At 37.4% G+C, this 17,479-nt stretch overlaps 2 long non-coding RNA genes across 2 annotated transcripts in view; one reads left to right on the top strand and one right to left on the bottom strand.

Moving 5' to 3' along the window:
- The window catches only part of LOC145530588 (uncharacterized), a 142,316-nt gene that overhangs the window by 20,287 nt on the left and 104,550 nt on the right, over positions 1 to 17,479 (bottom strand). The window contains exon 5 of the long non-coding RNA XR_014071919.1: positions 16,802 to 16,921. This is a non-coding gene — a long non-coding RNA (uncharacterized LOC145530588). The remainder of the gene's footprint in view (positions 1 to 16,801; positions 16,922 to 17,479) is intronic.
- The window catches only part of LOC145530589 (uncharacterized), a 41,830-nt gene continuing 30,167 nt past the window's right edge, over positions 5,817 to 17,479 (top strand). The window contains exon 1 of the long non-coding RNA XR_014071920.1: positions 5,817 to 5,945. This is a non-coding gene — a long non-coding RNA (uncharacterized LOC145530589). The remainder of the gene's footprint in view (positions 5,946 to 17,479) is intronic.

Below are 17,479 nucleotides of genomic sequence, written 5' to 3'. Positions count from 1 at the left end.
ATTGTATTTCATGAACTGGACACATTTTTTCAGTTGTTTTAGAACAGTGAAAAACATTAAATCTCCCTTAGAAATTTACTTTCAAGATTAAGAGATACACGTCACCCTATGTTTTTTTTAAATCTTATTAACAAATTCCTTATATCTTCTCCTGTTTCTGTTTTGAGTTATTTAAAAATTGTCACCAAAAATGTTTAGTATGAAACATAAACTTGACCAATATATTACAATGAGTATCTGACTAGCTCTGAATAGAATGGAATCACCATTTTTTGCAAAAAGCTAGTAAAAAAAATAAATTAATCAAAATGTGTATGTTTTTGAAATTTGCACTATTAATAAAAGAAAAATGTCATACCATAGACTTCAGTAATCAATCTCCTTCTACATTAAAGATAAAAAAATAAGAAAAATATGGTACAACTTTTCACTATTAAGAATGCAATAAAGATGTTAATGCATATATGCAGATTTTTACAATATATTTAATATTTATAGAACTCATAGCATGAAAGTTGTTCACTAAGTCTGGGCCTGTATATTTCCTTGGTAAGGAAAAATTGAAGAGATTATTTTTTTCCTACATTTCCATGAAATTCCTCCTCACTACAACAAAATAGACAAACAAAAAGACAAATGTTTCTTGATTACTTGTTTGGTTGGAAGAGAAGGGCTCTAGGGTGTTCAAGAACGTCCTAAGTAAAAGACACTACTATGAGATGAAAAGAGTAACTTCTTTATGAAAATATTAATAGCTCAAAAGGAAGATTATATAATTACTAAGAATAAGATTCACCTCCCCAGAAAGACTTCTGTTTTGATATTGGTTTTCAAAAAAAGACATTCATTAACTTTGTCAGAGATACTTCATGGTCTTTATGGGACACCTGTCATTATGTTTCTATGAATGCATAATTTCTAAAAATAAATGATTGCTCCCATATCTATGCAGAGTACATCATGTGAAATGCCAGGCTGTATGAATCACAAGCTGGAATCAAGATTGCCAGGAGAAATATCAACAACCTCACTCTAATGATAGAAAGCAAAGAGGAACTAAAGAGCCTCTTGATGAGAGTGAAAGAGGAGAGTGAAAAAGCTGGCTTAAAACTCGACATTCAGAAAACTAAGATTATGGCATCCAGTCCCATCACTTCATGGCAAATAGATGGGGAAAAAGTAGAAACAGTGACAGATTTCATTTTCTTAGCCTCCAAAATCACTGTGGACCCTGACTGTAGCCATGAAATTAAAACATGCTTGCTCCTTGGAAGTAAAGCTATGACAAATCTAGACAGTGTAATAAAAAGCAGAGACATCATTTTGCTGACAAAGATCCATATAGTCATAGCTGTGATTTTTCCAGTAGTCATGGATGGATATGAGAGTTGGACCATAATGAAGGAGGAGCATCAAAGAAAGGGAACTTTCAAATTATGGTGCTGGAGAAGACTCCTGAGAGTCCCTTGGACAGCAAGGAGATAAAACCAGTCAATCCTAAAGGAAATCAACCCCGAATATTCATTGGAAGGACTGATGCTGAAGCTGAAGCTCAAATACTCTGGCCACCTGATGCAAAGAGCTGACTCATTGGAAAAGACCCTTATACTCAGAAAGATTGAGGGCAGGAAGAGAAGTGGGCGAAAGAGGATAAGATGGTTGGATGCCATCATCGACTCAATGGACATGAGTTTGAGCAAGCTCCAGGAGATCGTGAAGGACAGGGAAGCCTAGCCTGCTGCAGTTCATGGGGTTACAAAGAACTGAACACAACTGAGTGAACAATGAACAATCATATCTAGTCAACCTCAGACTTCATCTGTTTTAAGATTTAAAGTATGTTCATTCATTTTCAAATTACAAAAACGGTGAGGAAGTAATATTTAAGTTCACTTCAGTCGCTCAGTCGTGTCCGATTCTTTGTGATCCCTTGACTGCAGCACACCAGGCTGCCCTGTCCATCACCAACTCCCGTACCTTGCTCAAACTCATGTCCATCCAGTCGGTAATGCCATCCAACCACCTCATCCTCTGTCATCCCCTTCTCTTCCTGTCTTCAATCTTTCCCAGCATCAGGGTCTTTTCCAATGAGTCAGTTCTTCACATCAGGTGGCCAAAGTATTGAAGCTTCAGCATCTCTCTTTAAAAAAACAACCTACCTCCTATGTGCTAGTTTAGCACAAATATTAAAATTTTAACACTTGTGATAAGAGTATGAACTTGCATTTAAGGGTTTAACTTCTTCCTGGGTTGTCAAAACCTCAGCAGGAACTGTTCTCTCCTCTAATTCAGTCAAGGAAAAGCATAGCTACTCCAAAAGCTACCCTCTTGTTTTCACCTTTTATATGACAGTCAGGAAAGCACATGGTCAAATCATTACAACTTGCCACAATCTTCACAGCCTCTACCCATCTTGGGACCTATCTTGCACATTAACATTTAGAGATTGAGGGATAATAGTAGAAGAGGAGAATAAAGGGAAGGATACAGGATGGACTGAAGCCATTGTTTTTCACTAGAGTACAAATTAGGATGACAGACCAAAGATCAGGCACTGTCAATTTTAGGTGGCCTCCATCAACACTCTCAAAATCCACATTTCCAAACATGAGTGGGGAGCTGGAAAATTCCACATTAGCCATCTCCACATGCCTGGAAAGCAAATGTCTTACTTCTGCATGTCTTACTTTCACACTTCACTGGTGATTCTTTTTTTAAAATTCTATAGCAGGAAATAACAAATGAAAAAACAAACTACTTCACTCAAACAGGTCAAAGGGTCCTTATTGGGAACAATGTAAATGCCATATTCTCTACTGTTCTCAACCTTTGTTAACTGAGACCTGTCAGAGATGGCCTCAAATATAGTCTGAGTTGATGGGCCTAATTAAAAGAGCTAAATTTTTACAATGTTCACGTTTACTAACAGTGAGACTTTATATTATCATGAAATCCCTATTCAATTTGGGTTGCTTTTCTCAGCCTTTACATTCCCTTAAAGGAACTCTTTTAATGTTCAAAATCACAGTTAGAGAGCAGGATTAGTCTGCTGTAGCTTTGATTCCCCAAGAGACATGAAATGGGTCTTCTGATTAATGTTTTGTTTGGGTGTATATCACTTACCCGAAGCAGAAAGCTTGTTGCAGAACTGAAACGTCTTTGATGTAGACTGTTTACTGTCATGTTTGCACTCTCCTGGGAGAAGTGGGTCTGCTGCTGATGGTTGCCTTGTGCACTAGGGAGAGACCTGTTAATCAGGCATCAGGATCGGTCTTATTGCTAAGTTTTTGTTAGACCATAAGTTGGTAGGACAGTTGTCAGCAACATGCATTTGTATGAATCTGTTGCCTGACACCCCAAAATAAGTACCTCTATTTTGGCAAGAAAAAAAAAAAGGTAGAAATTTTAAAGAAACAGAACACCAGGAAACAAAGAACAAAACTCTCAAAATTAAATTTACGTGAGAAGATATTGCTGAAGGAGACAAAGATCAACTGAAATGATATGGGGAAACTAGCTGACAAAGAAGATGAATGTTTACCAAGAATCCCTGAATTCCATGAAAATGTATCATAATAAGCAAAAAACTGAAAACACACTAATTCATGCATTAATATCTAAGCTTGAATGGGATGGGATGTAGGAAGGTTTGCAGCTGGAATTCGGAGTGCCAACATCACTTTCATTCAGAGACTTGACCTGAATGGAATATTACTTAAATTCTTATTTATTTCAAAAAAATGTATCAAATGCCTCACTTTTTAAAGAAAGATTTTATGAGTTTTGTGGACTTGGTTCTGACTTGGTCTGCTTCGTTTGTACATGGGATTAGAAATAGTCCGTGGTTAAAGCATTGAATACTTTTTGGATTTTATTTTACTTTGGTTTCAAAAAGTCTTTCAGGCTGATCTCATTTAGAGTTCAAGTTTTTTCTAGGTGAAGTATTGCTCCAATATACAGTTTCCAAGTTGGTGCATAGCATATCCCGCAGGGATACTGCAAGGACCTAACACACTATTCTGAATGTGGTAACTGAATCTTTTCGTTATATTCCATTAGGTTAAATTCATAAAGTTTGATCAGCAATAGTTTACTATCAGTCAAGTATAGTAATACTGAAATGGATTGGGAATGTTGTGTTCTAAGGTACTTAATACACATCAAGGGTGGTTAATATTTTAATAAATGAAGGAGAAAGTGACAAGTATTAGTGAGGATATAGGCAAATTGGAAGTCTTGTGCACTGATGATGGGACTATGGAATGCTGTATCCACTATGGAGAATATTATGGTATTTCCTCAGAAAATTAAGAATAAAACTACCATATGATTCACTAATTCCACTTCTGGGTATATACCCAAAAGAACTGAAAGCAGAGACTTGAAGAGATATTGGTATACCCATGTTCACAGCAGCATTATTCACAATAACCAAAAGGTACAAACAACCCAAGCGTCAACTGACAGATCAATGGGTAAAGAAAATGTGGTAAATACATACAATGGAATATTATTCAGCCTTTAAAAGGAAGAAAATTCTGACACTTACTACAACATAGAGGAACCCTGAAGACATTATACTAAATGAAATAAGCCAGTCACAAAAAGACTAATACTGTGTTATCTGACTTATATGAGATAACTAATCAAATCCATGGAGATAGAAAATAAAATGGTGGTTACCAGGGGCTGGAGGAGGTGGGAATTGAGAGCTATTGTTTAAAAGGTTCAGAGTTTCAGTTTTGTACGATGAACAAGTTCTATGAATGGATGTTGGTGATGGTAAGCATAGTACCATGAATATACTTGATGTCACTGAATAACACAGGTATAAACATGCTAAGAGGGCAAATTTTATGTTGTGTGCATTGTACTAAAACTAAAACTGAAACAAATAAATTGCTCTTCTGGTGAGATTATGGAAGAAATTTTAGTACCATATTTTATTTGCATTTGTCATTATCTTAAAATACTAAGATAGCATGAAGAAAGGAATTTTCTGGGAAAATATTAAGACTTTGTGTATTTGACTCAACCAACTGGTTACTTCATTTAAAAAAAAAGTAATTCACTTTTAACATCACAGATGGTGATGTCATGTAAAAAATACTTGATTAACTGGCTTTAATGAGCTATTTTAAATATTCAATCACATACTTATTTGTCAAAATATAAAAAAAACACTACATCTTTTAATTATTGATGTAGGTTTTTCAACTCTCATTGTAAAGAAGGGAGTAAAAAAATTACTTTTAACAAGGCACTGCAAAGCAAAATCTCCTTAGGTACCATAACTCTGGGGTGAATTAAAGTTGTATTACAAATACTCTGACCATGCATGTGAATACTGATGTATTGCCCTTTGTTGAAAATCTACTTGAATTTTAAACAGATTTATTGAGATGTAATTTGCATACTACCAATATTCAAGAACTGTAAGTGCACAATTTAATAATTTTTTAATAAATGTAAACAGTCCTGCTGTCAACACCATAACCTTGTTTTTGAACGTTTTCATAAAACCATAATTGTCCTTTAGGCCAATTTACAGTCATTCTTTGCAATCACCCTTAAGCCCAGGCAATTACTGTTCTTTCTTTACAGTTTGGCCTTATCTAGAAACTTCACATGAACAAAATTTTCTAGAAATTTCACGTGAACAACATGTGTCTTGCTTCTTTCCCTTAGTGCAATGATTTGAGGTTCAACTGTGTTGTAGCATGTATCAGCAAATCATTTCTTTTTATTCCTACATAATATTGCATTGTGTGAACATATACACTGTGTTTATGAATTCACAAGTTGATGGACATTTTGTGTTTGTACTTTGGGGCTATTATGAAGAACACAGTTACGAATATTTACATTCAGGTCTTTGAACGGACAAAAGTTTTCACTTTGGGTAGATACTGGAACTGAGAGGAAAGGAACTTATGGGTAATGTGGTAAGTTTGTGTTTAATTTATTAAGAAACTACTAAACAGTCTTCTAAAATGTCAATACCATTTTACATTCCCATTTCAACATGTGACAGTTCCAGTTTCTCCAAGTCCTTAATAATTCCTGGTATTATCCAATTTCTTGTTCATAGCTCTTCAAAATGGCTGGGTAGCAGTATCTCACTGAAATATTTATTTGGATCTTCCTCATTGCTATACCTCTTCATGGATCACAGCCTTGCTGAGGCAAAGGGGCTTATGTAACTCGAAGCTATGAGCCATGCCGTGCAGCGCCACTTAAGATAGACTGGTCATAGTGAAGAGTTCTGATAAAATGTGGTCCACTGGAGAAGGAAATGGCAATTCACTCCAGCTCTCTTGCCTAGAGAACCCCATAAACAGTATGAAAAGGGAAAAAGATATGGTACTGGAAGATAAGCGCCTCAGGTTAGAATGTGTCCAATATGCTACTGGGGAAGAGCTGGGAAAGGGCAATTACTAACAGCCCTACAAAATACGAAGTGGTTGTGCAAATGGAAATGATGCTCAGCGTTGGATGTGTCTGGTGGTGAAAGTAAAGTCCCATGCTGTAAAGAACAATACTGACAGGACACTGAAAGATGAACTCCCCAGGTCAGTAGGTGCCCAATATGTTACTGGAGAAGAGTGGAGAAATAGCTCCAGAAAGAATGAAGAGACAGAGCCAAAGCAAAAACAACACCTGGTTGTGGATGAGACTGGTGATGGAAGTAAAGTTCGATGCTGTAAAGAACAGCATCTTTTGCAATTGCATCTTATGCAATTCCTATTGCATAGGAACCTGGAATGTTAGGTCCATAAATCAAGGTAAATTGGATGTGATCAAGCAAGAGATGGAAGACTGAACATCGACATTTTAGGAATCAGTGAACAAAAATGAACAGGAATGGGAGAATTTAATTGAGATGAACATTATATTTAAATCTGTGGGCAAGAATCTCTTAGAAGAAATGGAGTAACCCTCATAATCAACAAGAGTCTGAAATGCAGTACTTGGGTACTCAAAAATGGCAGAATGGTCTCAGTTCATTTCCAAGGCAAACCATCCAATATCACAGTAATTCAAGTCTATTTCCCATCCACTGATGTTGAAGATGCTGAAGTTGACAAGTTCTATGAAGAGCTATATACAATGCTTTCTAGAACTGACACCAAAAAAAAAAAAGATGTCCTTTTCATCACAGGGGGTTGGAATGCAAAAGTAGAAGGCAAGAGATACCTGGAATAACAGGCAAGTTTGGCCTGGGAGTACAAAATGAAGCAGGGCCAAGGCTAACAGAGTTCTGTCAAAAGAACATGTTGGTCATAGCAAACACCCTTTTCCAACAAGCCAAGAGACAACTCTACACTTGGATATCACCATATGGTCAATACCAAAAAAAGACTGCTTATATTATTTGAAGCCAAAGATAGATAAGCTCTATACAGTCAGCATAAACAAGACCTGGAGCTACTGTGGCTCAGATCATTAGCTCCTTTTTGCAAAATTCAGGCTTAAATTAAAAAGGAAGGGAAAACCATGAGACCATTCAGTTATGACCTAAATCAAATTCCTTGTGATTATACAGTGACGATGACAAACAGATTCAAGGGATTAGATCTGGTAGACAGAATGCCTGAAGAACTATGGACAGAGGTTAGTAACACTGTACAGGAGGCAGTGACCAAAAATATCCCAAAGAAAAAGAAATGCAAAAAAAAGAAAAAGAAATGCAAGAAGGCAAAGTTGTCTGAGAAGGCCTTAAAAATAGCTGAGGAAAGAAGGGAAGTGAAAGGCAAAGGAGAAAGGGAAAGATACATTCAACTGAGTGCAGGGTTTCAGAGAACAGCAAGGAGAGATAAGAAGGCCTTCTTAAATGAACAACGCAAAGAAAGAGAGGAAAACAATAGAATGGGAAAGACTATAGAGATCTCCTCAAGAAAATTGGAGATATCAAGGGAACATTTCAAGCAAGTATAAAGGATGTTTCAAGCACAATAAAGGACAGAAGCTGCAAGGACCTAACAGAAGCAGAAGAGATTCAGAAGAAATGGCAAGAATACACAGAAGAACAATACCATAAAGGTCTTAATGACCCAGATAACCATGATGGTATGATCACTCTCCTAGAGCCAGATATCCTGGAGTGTGAAGTCAGGTGGGCGATAGGAAGCATTACTACAAACAAAGCTAGTGGAGGTGACGGAATTCCAGGTGAGCTATTTAAAAATCCTAAAGTCTGATGTGTTAAAGTGCTACACTCAATACGTCAGCAAATTTGGAAAACTCAACAGTGGCCACAGGACTGGAAAAGGTCACTTTTCATTCCAATCCCAAAGAAGGGCTGCTGCTGCTGCTCCTAAGTCACTTCAGTCATGTCCGACTCTGTGTGACCCCACAGATGGCAGCCCACCAGGCTCCGCTGTCCCTGGGATTCTCCAGGCAAGAACATTGGAGTGGGTTTCCATTTCCTTCTCCAATGCATGAAAGTGAAAAGTGAAAGTGAAGTCGCTCAGTCGTGTCCGACTCTTCGCACCCCATGGACTGCAGCCCACCAGGCTCCTCCATCCATGGGATTTTCCAGGTAAGAGTACTGGAGTGGGCTGCCATTGCCTTTTCCACAAAGAAGGGCAATGCCAAAGAATGTTCAAACTACATACAATTGTGCTCATTTCCCATGCTAGCAAGCTAATGCTCACAATCCTTCAAGCTAGGCTTTAGCAATATGTGAACCAAGAGCTTCCTTTTTTAAGCTGGGTTTAAAAAAGGCAGAAGAACCAGAGATCAAATTGCCAACATTCATTGGATCATGGAGAAAGCGAGGGAATTCCAGAAAAACATGTTTCTGCTTCACTGACTACACTTAAGGGTTTGTGTGGACCACAATCAACTGTGGAAAATTCTTAGAGATGGAACCAGACTACCTTACCTGTCTCCTGAGAAACCTATATACAGTCAAGCAGCAACAAGTAGAACCAGACAATGAACAACTGACTGGCTCAAAATTGGGAAAGGAGTATGACAAGGCTGTGTATTGTCACCCTGCTTATTTAACTTCTGTGCAGAGCACATCGTGTGAAATACTGAGATGAAAGAATCACAAGTTGGAATTGAGATTGCCAGGAGAAATATCAACAATCTCAGACATGCAGATGATATCACTCTAATGGCAGCAAGTGATGAGGAACTACAGAGATTCTTGATGAGGGTGAAAGAGAAGAGTGTAAAAGCCAGCTTGAAACACAACATTCAAAAACATATATGGCATCTTGTCTCATCACTTCATGGCAAATAAAAGGGGGGAAAAGTGGAAGCAGTGACAGATTTTATTTTCTTGGGCTCCAAAATCATGGTGGATGGTGACTACTGCCATGAAATTAGAGGATGCTTGCTCCTTGGGAAAAAAAGCTATGAAAAAACCTAGACAGCATATTAAAAGGCAGAGACATCACTTTGATGACAAATGTCCATTTAGTCAAAGCTATAGTTTCCAGTAGTCATGTATGGATGCGAGTCGGACCATGAAGGCCGAACGCTGAAGAATCTATGCTTTTGAACTGTGGTGTTGGAGAAGACTCTTGAGAGTTCCTTGGACTATAAGGAGATCAAATCAGTTATTCCTAAAGGAAATCAGCCCTGAATATTCATTGGAAGGATTGTTGCCAAAGCTCAAATATTTTGGCCATCTGAGGTGAAGAGCTGACTCATTGAAAAAAACCTTGATGCTGGGAAAGACTGAAGGCAAAAGGAGAAGGGGGCAACAGAGGATGAGATTGTTAGACAGGATCACTAACTCAGTGGAGATTAATTTGAGTGCCTCCAGGAGATAGGAGAGGAGAGAGGAGCCTGGTGTGCTGCAGTCCATGGGGTCACAAAGATTTGGACACAACTCAGCGACTGAACAACACAGCAACAGCATGGCTAATAATGTTGAGCACTTCTCATATGATTGTTAGCCTCTGTATATCTTCTCTGGTGAAATATTTTGCCACCTTTTAAATTGGGTTGTCTGTATTCTTATTAATGAGCTGTAAGAGCTTCTATAAATTTCAGATTATTAAGTATATTATTTTCAAATATTTTTCTCAGTCTACAGTTCACCATTTTGTTTTTAGTGGTGTCTTTTAAAGAGTAAAAGTTTTCCAGTTTTTTCTTTGTGGAACGTGCCTTGTATATCATACCTAAGAAACCTTTGCCTCATCTAAGATCACAAAGAGTTTTCCTCTGAAAATTTTACAATTTTAGCTTTTGTATTTATGTCTACAACATTTTTATTTGACTTTCATGTACAATAAAAAGCAAGGGTCTAAGTTATTTTTTTGCATATGAATATTTAATTGTTCCAGCATCATTTGTTGAAAAGACTATATTCTTTCACCAATCAATTGCCTTGACACCTTTGTCAAAAATCAACTGACCATAATTTAAGGGTTTATGTCTGGATTTTGCTTGCTATTTCACTGATGTATTTGTCTATTACTATGCCAATTGCACAGTTTTGATTACTGAATCTTTACAGTAAGTTTTGAAAGTGGATGGTATAAGTTTTATCTTCTCCTTTTAATGATTTCTTTGCTCCAGGACTTTTGTGTTGAATCATAAACTAATTTGGGAGAAGGCAATGGCAACCCACTCCAGTACTCTTGCCTGGAAAATCCCATGGACGGAGGAGCCTAGTAGGCTGCAGTCCATAGGGTCGCTAAGAGTCGGACACGACTGAGCGGCTTCACTTTCACTTTTCACTTTCATGCATTGGAGAAGGAAATGGCAACCCACTCCAGTGTTCTTGCCTGGAAAATCCCAGGGACGGGGTTGGGGGCTGGTGGGCTGCCGTCTATGGGATCACACAGAGTCGGACACGACTGAAGCGACTTAGCAGCAGCAGCAGCAGCAGCTATCTTAACCCTCCTACACTGTTAGTGGGAATGTAAACTATAAAGTGTAAACAACCACTATGGAGAACAGTATGGAAGTTCCTTAAAAAACTAAAAATAAAACGATTATAATCCTGCAAATCCACTCCTGTGCATATACCCAGAGAAAACCATAATTTGAAAAGATACATGTACCTCAGTGTCAATGTCCATTTCAGCACTATTTACAATATCCAGAACATGTAAGCAATCTAAATATCCATTGACAGAATTATGGATAAAAAGATGTGACACATTTATTTATATAATGGAATATTACTCAGCCATAAAAAGGAATGAAATAAGCTTATTTGTAGCAACATGGACCTAGAGATTGCCACACTGAGTAAAGTAAGCCAGACAGAGAGAAACAAGTATCATATAATATCACTTATATGTGGAATCTATAAAATGTTACAAATAAGTCTATTTACAAAACAGAAATAGAATCACCGAGTAGAAAACAACCTTATGGTCACCTGCGGAGAAAAGTAAAGGTAGGGATAAGTTGACAGATTGGGATCAACATATACATACTGCTATATATAAAATAGATACCTAATAAAAACCTACTGTATTACGATAAGAATTACTAATAACTAATAAGAATCCACAGGGAACACTTCTCAATACTCTGTAATGACCTATATGGGAAAATAACTTAAAAAGAGTAGATATATGTATAACTGATTTATTTTGCTGTACAACACCATGAATCAACTATATTCCAATAAGAATGTAAAGTAAAACAATATTGAGTCTTCCAATCCATGAATCTGGAATGTCTCTCTATGGATCTTCTTTAATTTCTCTTAGCAATATTTTGTAGTTTACAATGCACAGGTCTTGCTCTTCTTTTGTTAAATTTGTTCTTAAGCACTTTGCTTTTTATTTGAGTATGAATAATATAGTTTTCTCAATTTGAAATTCATATTGTTCGTTGCTAGTATACAGAAAAAGTATTGATTGTTTTATACACTAATCTTTCATCATATGAATCAAAAAATTAAAGCTTACTAGATCAAGGTCTTTTTCCCTTTTGGGTTCTTTTTTAAGGATACTTGGAGGATTATGCTCTTTGAATAAAGAGTGTTCGTTATTTCTTTGCATCTTGCATTTGCATCTTTCATAGCCATACCCTTAACTCCTTCAATCTGCCTTTTGCTCTGAACACTCAATAGCAATTGTCACAAGGATCTATCCTTTGCCTTGTGACTTTCAATAACCTTAATTCTGCCCTAAATGATGCTGTAGAAAGAAAACTTTCTAGAGAACCAAAAGTATGAAGTGAAAACTAGTGATGCAAAAGACAAAGATCAGGAATCAAAATTCCGTGAACTGGCAGAAAAACAATAAGGAATAGCAAACACAAAGACTAATATTTAGTTTCTGAAGACTAATTACACAAGCTTCAGGGTATGGATTCCAGCCTCTCTGCGTTGCTTCGCTCCCCATTTGCGTCTCCCCAAGCATCCCACCAGGGGGATTTATGTAATACCTCGGTGAGAGTTCACATCCTCTCTCTCATTATGATGTTTAAGCTCTTCCATCAGATGATATTCATGGGTGTGTGTATTACAGTGCTTGTCATAGATTACACTCAACAAACAGAATCTTCTTTATTTCAAACCAGCTGTTCTCTGGAGTGCTCTCCTAACTCCTTCCTATGCTTTCTTACTAAGAATTGTAAGCTTCTATCTGTGGAATCACAATTTTTCCTTACTGTTGAAGAAAACCAGGAAAAACGTTGGTTCCTCCTTATTTTTCAACCCGCTACCCAGTCATTTAGCCAGCTTTTGGTATTAGCCAGATCGGGCTGGTATAATACATTCCATAGACTGACTTAGAGAAGAAGCACTTATTTCTCACAGTTCTGGTGCTCAGACAGTCCAAGATGAAGGTACCAGCATACTGGGTATCTAATAAGGACCTTTTTCCTGTTCTTAATATGCCCATTTTCTCATTATGTAACACAAACTCAAGTCTCTTTTCTCATAAAGACACTAATCTCATCTTGAGGATTTTTCCTTCATGACCTCAGCTAAACCTAATTACCTCCTGAAGGCCCACTTTCTAACACCATCACACTGAGGGCTAGAATTTCAACATATGAATTTTAAGGAAACATTTGGTCAAAAGCAAGTCATGTTAATTACTCTATCTCCAAAATCTTATCTTTTTAATTTCTGCTTCCACTACCCTGACCAGGCTTAGAGTACCTTATGCCTGTATTATTACAATAGCCTTTACTACTTACCTGAAACCAGAACATAGGCTTTATAGTTTTATATTGAAGAATAGGCAAGAATGAGCAGTTCAGGTTCTTTATTCCAACTTACTCTTGAGGTAGTTATAAAGCAGTGCAAAGTGTATTAAAAAGATAACAATGCAAATATGTGTTTTACCAGCTTTCTTTTGTACCTTCTGGAGGCACGAACGTGGCAGCCCACATTGATTTGAGATGTTCATTAGGTGAAAGAGGCCAAGGATGATGATAGAACTATCATTTACATCCCAGCCACATCTGTATCCAGAAGCAACTTATTTCATCATGTAAACTATTTCTGCTACTCTAACATTTAAGCACAGGGCTTTGAAATTCTTGCTGAGCTCTGGAGGAGTTGTTCCTACCCTGCCCTCAATTTTTTCCCATTCACTCTTCAATTTACTCTAATCTAGCTTTTGTCCCCAATGTTCTATCAGAACTCCACTTTTCATGCTCTTCAGTAAATTCCACATTGCTAAATCCTGTAACAGATCTCTGTCCTCATCTTATCTGTGGCACTTGCAGATTTTGGCACAATGTATCACTCCATCCCCCTTGATACACTGTCTTCATTCAGCTTCCAGGATATGGGTACCATTTACATTTCATTTGCCCTTCCAGAGCCCCTCTTTTCTCCACTACTCCTTTTGGTGCAATGAGGCTGACCTGTATGGATAACACTGATAGACTGTGCCCCCTGCCTTCTAGTGGCATCTAGTGAGAAGGGAAGGATCAGAGGAGAATGAGGTCAAAGTATGTATGCTCTGGCTTCCTGTCTTCAAGGCTACCTTGAACTGGCTGTGTGCCTTCTCTTACAGAATAGACAATAAACATTCCCCTGTCTGTCTCATCAAGTCCAGAGACTATATTAGCACTTGGTCGCCCCACTATCTCCAGAGGTTTCCAAATACACATATTTGGAAACAGTTCTGATTATTTCTCTCCACTTCCACTGGAATGATCCTACGCCAGGCCGCCTGACTCACATGGATGTTTGCAACAGTCTCATAATTTATTTCAATCTGTACCTTCCTAACTCCACTCATCGTCTATCCTCAACACAGCAGTCTGAGTAATAACTCTTTCAGGATCTAAGGTAATACCACATATTAATCTGTTTGAAACTGTTTAGTGTGTTAGTCGTTAAGTCATGTCCGACTCTTTGTGGCCCCATGGACTGTAGCCCATCAGAATCCTCTGTCCATGGGATTCTCCAGGCCAGAATACTGGAATGGGTTGCCATGCCCTCCTCCAGGGGATCTTCACAACCCAGGGATGGAACCCAGGTCGCCGACATTGCAGGCAGATTCTTGACCATCTGAGTTACCTACAAGGCCCTACATGATCTGGCCCCTTTACTTTGGTGATCCTATCTTCTATTAGTGTCCCCTGACTGGGTCCATCCCAGACTCACTTCCCCAGGTGGATTTCTTGCTGTTTCTCCTCTGAGTTGCACTTCTCTTGCCCTAGGGCCACTGTGTTGACTGTTCTGCCTGAAGCACTCATCCCCTAGACTTCTGCAAGTCTTTGCTCACCTGAGCAAAGTTATTCACATCTCAGCTGCCTACATTTTACTTCCAGAAACACCCTGCTCCATTTTGAAACTTCGTTCATTCACGTGTTGGGGCTACAGTTCACTTTATTAACGAAGACTATCCTGCTTAACTTTTAAATTTGCAGCCCACTCTCTCCCCTTTATTGTCAATCCCCCCTATTGAGCTCTTTCTTTTTCATAGCTCTTATCATTTCTAAACTACTGGATTACCAAACCATGTACTTAATATTATATTTACTGACTGTAACTTCTTTCTCCTAGTTAGAAAGTAAGTTCCAGGAGGTCAGGAATCTTTGCCTACTACTCTGCCTGGTACACAATACAAGTATGATAAGTAATTGTTGAATGAACATCTAAGCCCTGGGGCAAACTCCTTTTATTCTTGCCTTTGGTTCAGGGCACAGGAGCACTTTCATTTAGGTCCCCTGGGGCTTTGCACCCTTCCTCGAGACTTTTTCATTCAAGCTTCCCACAACCTAATTCACTTTCACATTGTTATTATTCCTCCCTGCTTAGGAGCCTTAAAGTGATGTAAAATAAAGTAGTAGTTGTTCAGTCACATCCAATACTTTGTGACCCCATGGATTGGAGCTCACCAGGCTCCTCTGTCCTTGGAATTCTCCAGGCAAGAATGTGGGATTGGGTTGCCATGTGCTTCTCCAGGGGAATTTCCCGACCCAGGGATTAAACCCTGGTCTCCTGCAATGCAGGCAGACTCTACCATTTGAGCTACCCAGGAGCCTTACTGCCTTTTATATAATACTTCAGTCTTCTATCAAGAGTTCCATTCTGGTCAAATGGAAATCTCTCTCATTTTTACCAAAATACATTCTAACAATAGACAAAATATCACATTATACTTTTGTGGTATTTGTACTATATAGCCCTAAAAATCTTTCTAACAAGCTTATAAGCTTTTTGACAACAGTCATACCATGCCATTTTTTTGTAATCTCCAATTGTCATATAGACAATGTCTAATCTATGCTGTCAAATTTAATTGGAAATTTAACAATAATTGATAAATCCTTGATTCATCCACACTCAGAATATTTCTCTCAAATATAAGATGAAGTTTTGCTAAATTTATATGGCTTGTTAATATGAAACTCATAATACGCCTTTCTAAGAAAGTTGATTTCTTGCAACCATGCTTTGAAACATATTTTATAAAATCTGCCAAACATTTTCTGAGGTGTATACAAAGTGCACACATTTAATTCGAATTTTGAAGGTTAAAGCCCTTAGAATATATGTTGTGTGCATGCTCTGGATCAATCACATAATGGCAAACTGCATAAAGATGCAGAATAACATCTAAGAATTCTTGTCTTGAATAAATTACATGCTCATTAATGTTGCATAAGTGATTCCATATATGTGTCTTGGGACATGGAGTCACTTTTCCAATTTGTGTTTATTACCTAAAAGTGTTAATGTATTATTAATTCCACACAGGATTTGGGAGGTCTGGGGCTTCATTATAACATCCAGTTTAGTTTAATTAATAATATATCTTTCTTTAATGATAAAATATCAATTAATAAACTTATACATATGAGTCTTAGAGGCCCTGGTGAGAGTCTCGGATAAGTTAACTCCAAGATGTATTGCCCAAGAAATTAAATTCTTTACCAGCATTGTTTCTAAAGCGTAAAGGAACAGAAGTGTGGGGAGAGATGGAGGGACAGAATTGCAATTTGGATATATAGACCAGCACTTTGGAGCATATATCTCTTTTTTGTAATTAGATTTCACTTCTCTTGATTAGTAATTCGTTCATCATATGATCACCCTAGAATTGGTCACTTAGTTTTATTAATTTCCTTCAGTTTTCATTCTAATGCTTAAGATCATTAGAGTGACTTAATCTCCTGTTTAAAAAAATTAATGTGGTTGTATTAATTTTTAATATTTTAATACTCATTCTAATGATCTGATAGCCAAGCAAAGATTTAATATCTGTGTTGTTGTGGAAACAATTAATATTTTAGACTAGATTATTAACAATTATGCAATTTTCACATTCCTTCTTCTGGGAGGTATGTTCAGAATTATTTTCTTACTGCTGGGGCCAGTACCCAGAGTCACACTGTGTAAGACACTTACCTGGCTTATCTGAACTCCCCATTTCCTTCACCCTGCCTTTCAAATCCAACTCAGAGGTATCTGGGTGTTCTTCATCTTTTCTCTTCTCTCTGCCCCTCTTCCAGACTTTTTATACATTATCTGCCAGGATTCCACAACGTTCACATAAAAAAGACATGTGGGTAGGAGAATCCTATTGAAATAATCTCATAAAAAGCTAGATACCAATGAGAAAAATCTTGCTTTAGTTTAATCAGTAGCAGGATAGCATAGTGGTTAAAAACCACAGAATCTAAAGCTTGAATTCATATTCTGGCTCTGCCTCGAGTCTATGAATTTGTTCATTAATTTCTAAGAGGCTCAGTTTTCTTGATTGTAAAATGGAGATAAAGTTTCTACCATATAGGGCTGTATCAGACTAAATATGTCAATATTTAAGTAAATATATAAATATTTAATTTTAACATACAGTGTATGAAGTACTTAGAATTATCCTTGGCACATAATGAGTACCTTATGCTATTATTATGTAAGCATTAGCATGCTAAGTTATAGCTATATACATTTTAGTCAACACTACTGTTAAACTTACAATAATGAAGAGAATGGGTTTTCATGGCAATCATGCTAGACTGTGTTCTCTATTATAGAAAAACAAAAAACTTATAAACAATGTCTCCATGATCTTTAAGCCCATAT

The sequence above is a fragment of the Giraffa tippelskirchi genome, chromosome 12, assembly GCF_054371585.1.
Source record: "Giraffa tippelskirchi isolate mGirTip1 chromosome 12, T2T-mGirTip1v1.2.pri, whole genome shotgun sequence".
Classification (NCBI taxonomy): domain Eukaryota; kingdom Metazoa; phylum Chordata; class Mammalia; order Artiodactyla; family Giraffidae; genus Giraffa; species Giraffa tippelskirchi.
This window is presented reverse-complemented; position numbering and strand designations above follow the sequence as displayed.